General features: G+C 34.6%; 1 protein-coding gene across 1 annotated transcript in view; it reads right to left on the reverse strand.

The window, feature by feature from the left end:
- Nucleotides 1-2,497, reverse strand: part of LOC102675814 (protein muscleblind-like) — a 360,083-nt gene that overhangs the window by 354,038 nt on the left and 3,548 nt on the right. The gene's annotated exons all lie outside the window — the stretch shown is intronic.

Raw genomic sequence — 2,497 nt, forward strand, 5'->3', positions numbered from 1 at the left:
GGTGAAAATTCTCTTTTTTTATCGTGAAGCGTGAAAAGAAAGAAAAAAAAAAAAATGAAAAAGAAACGTTGATTAGATTAGATAACCGCGATATAAAAATCGTAGTTTGACGCTGTCTTCTCCCAACTCGTGTCTCATCCATAAAAAATGATTTCGCGTGGTTTTTTTCCATCCCGCGAGCGATTTTAAGATAATCCTGAGGTATCGGAATCAGAGGTAAATGGTTCTATTCGCGTGACAATCTTGGTCAAAACTAATCTCGAACTAATAAGGGAATCTTATCGCTTCGAACGCGTAATAATTCTTATCGCGATAACGTTGGGTGGACGAAGCGGATTTCACGGAATACTTGAAAGAAAGACTGGTAATTGGAAAATAGGATTGGAAAATCGAATATGTTGTAAGAAATATTATGACGTTGTGAAATAAAAAGGGATAAAATATAAAAATATAAATTTTTTTAAACTTAATTTGATATTTGGATAACTTTTCTTGCGAGCGATTAAAAAAGTTATTTGAAATTTAATGAAACTAAAATTCATAAAGTTTCTTGTAAACTAATTCGTGAATAATGTATATTGAATGTCATTAAAGTTAACACTTTACTTATGGACTCAGGAATAATCCATAATTTTAATCATTCTAGCACTCGTCTACAAATTAACGAATAATTACAGGTACTTATAATATTCCAAACCATCGTTCGGAAATATTCCTACAATTTGCTCAATATGGTTTCACGTTAATCGAGAATCCATACAATCGTTTATAATTGATTAATTGGATAGTAATAATTGGAAATGTTCGAATAAGTAAAATAAGCTAATATAAAATGTGTAAGAAAATTTGAACATTTTTTTTTTTTTTTTTTACAACATATGTTAAATCGTCTTTCGAAATACGAGAAATTTTATTCCGCATAAGGAAAGAGATAACGGAATTATATTTGGAACGCGAACGCGATAACCTCGCATTCTATTAGAAGAAAAAAAAACTTTCTATCTAGCGTAAACTGTTTATTTTAAATCGATCCATTGGCCAATATCGATAAATTAGAAAACCGATCATCTTTCGGTTATTTTCGGTTAAGTTCGGTAAATTAGGAAATGCGAATCAATAAGCATCGGTAAATTAGAAAGCCTCGATCGTAAAGCCGATCATCTTTCGGTTATCTTCGATCGAACGGCCGAACTTAACCGAGAATAGTCGAAGCGCGATTCGGACATTCTCGGTTATCTCGTTAGTTTTACTACTAAATTATCCCATGTACTCGTATAACTCGGACAATTTTTATCTAAATTACGAACATTCTTCGACGATATTGCACGAAATTATCGGAAAACAAATAAAAGAAACATAACGTTTATTTTATTTATCCAACGTATACGAAATTCTACTCGAGAAATCGTTGGATTCTTATAGATATCTGGAGAAATATTTACGTGATCGTCGATGGAGAACGCTTGGCAAACGCAAACGTGGCGAGTTCGAGCATCCGCTTTGCGCGTACGAGGCACGGAGACGGTTAAGATATAAAGAAAAAGAAAGAAGTTGAAGAGGGTCGGGAGGGAGGGGAGGGTAAGAGTAGCGCGGAACAATTTTCCGTCGCGCAAGTAAGCCGCTTACGAAAAGCGGGCCCGAGGCGTTCCACTCGTTTCTCATGTTACTCGAGAAGAGTTATGGGGACGTATGTGCCCGTTCAACGGCCGGTAGAAAATGCCGGGAAGAAAAACGTTTTCGTTCGAACCGTTTGTTTTCACGGGGATTTCCACGGCCGCGGCAGAAATCGTCCGAAATAACGCTCGCTCGAAATTCGATTCGAGCCGTCCTGACCGCCAATCAAACTCGAATTTTTCTCACCCGATCGATAAGATTTTTTCCACGGATTTTATCGACGCTCGTATTTTTTAATCAGTTGAAAGATATCCCTTTAGCCGTGAATTATAGTTACCATTCGAGAATTTTTGTACATACGTGTATAAAAAAAGGGGGAAGAGGACGATGTTTTTATCGAAATAAATAATCGTAAGTTGAATTTTCATATGGTATGTTGATTGAAATAAAGGATATTTGTTGTGAAAATGAATTTGACTTCCATTTGAAAAAATTCTCGTCTGTTCAATAGACGTATCTATTGATCTAATTAAAAAGTTTTTTAACGATCATTTCTTCCCTCCTTCCTCTCCCCTCTTTTTTTCCATTTTGTTTATCAAAGTAGGGGAATTTGATTAATTTTCGTAACACAATGGGATATCAAGCAAACGATATTAATAATACATGTACTATTGCACGAGTAGCTACTCACTGCTAGCGCACAAATATATCTGTACTGCGGTAATTTTAAACGAAGATTTGAAATTACGAATTATAATTATTATTTTTGCGGTAATTTTAGACAGAAAACAAAAAGGTTCGCGTGTGATTCAACCTACTGCAAAATACAAACTCTCTTTTCGTTCGATTCTTTTTTTCTTTTTTTTTTTTTTTTTTTTTTTTT

This window comes from Apis dorsata, unplaced genomic scaffold, assembly GCF_000469605.1.
Source record: "Apis dorsata unplaced genomic scaffold, Apis dorsata 1.3 scaffold_142, whole genome shotgun sequence".
Classification (NCBI taxonomy): domain Eukaryota; kingdom Metazoa; phylum Arthropoda; class Insecta; order Hymenoptera; family Apidae; genus Apis; species Apis dorsata.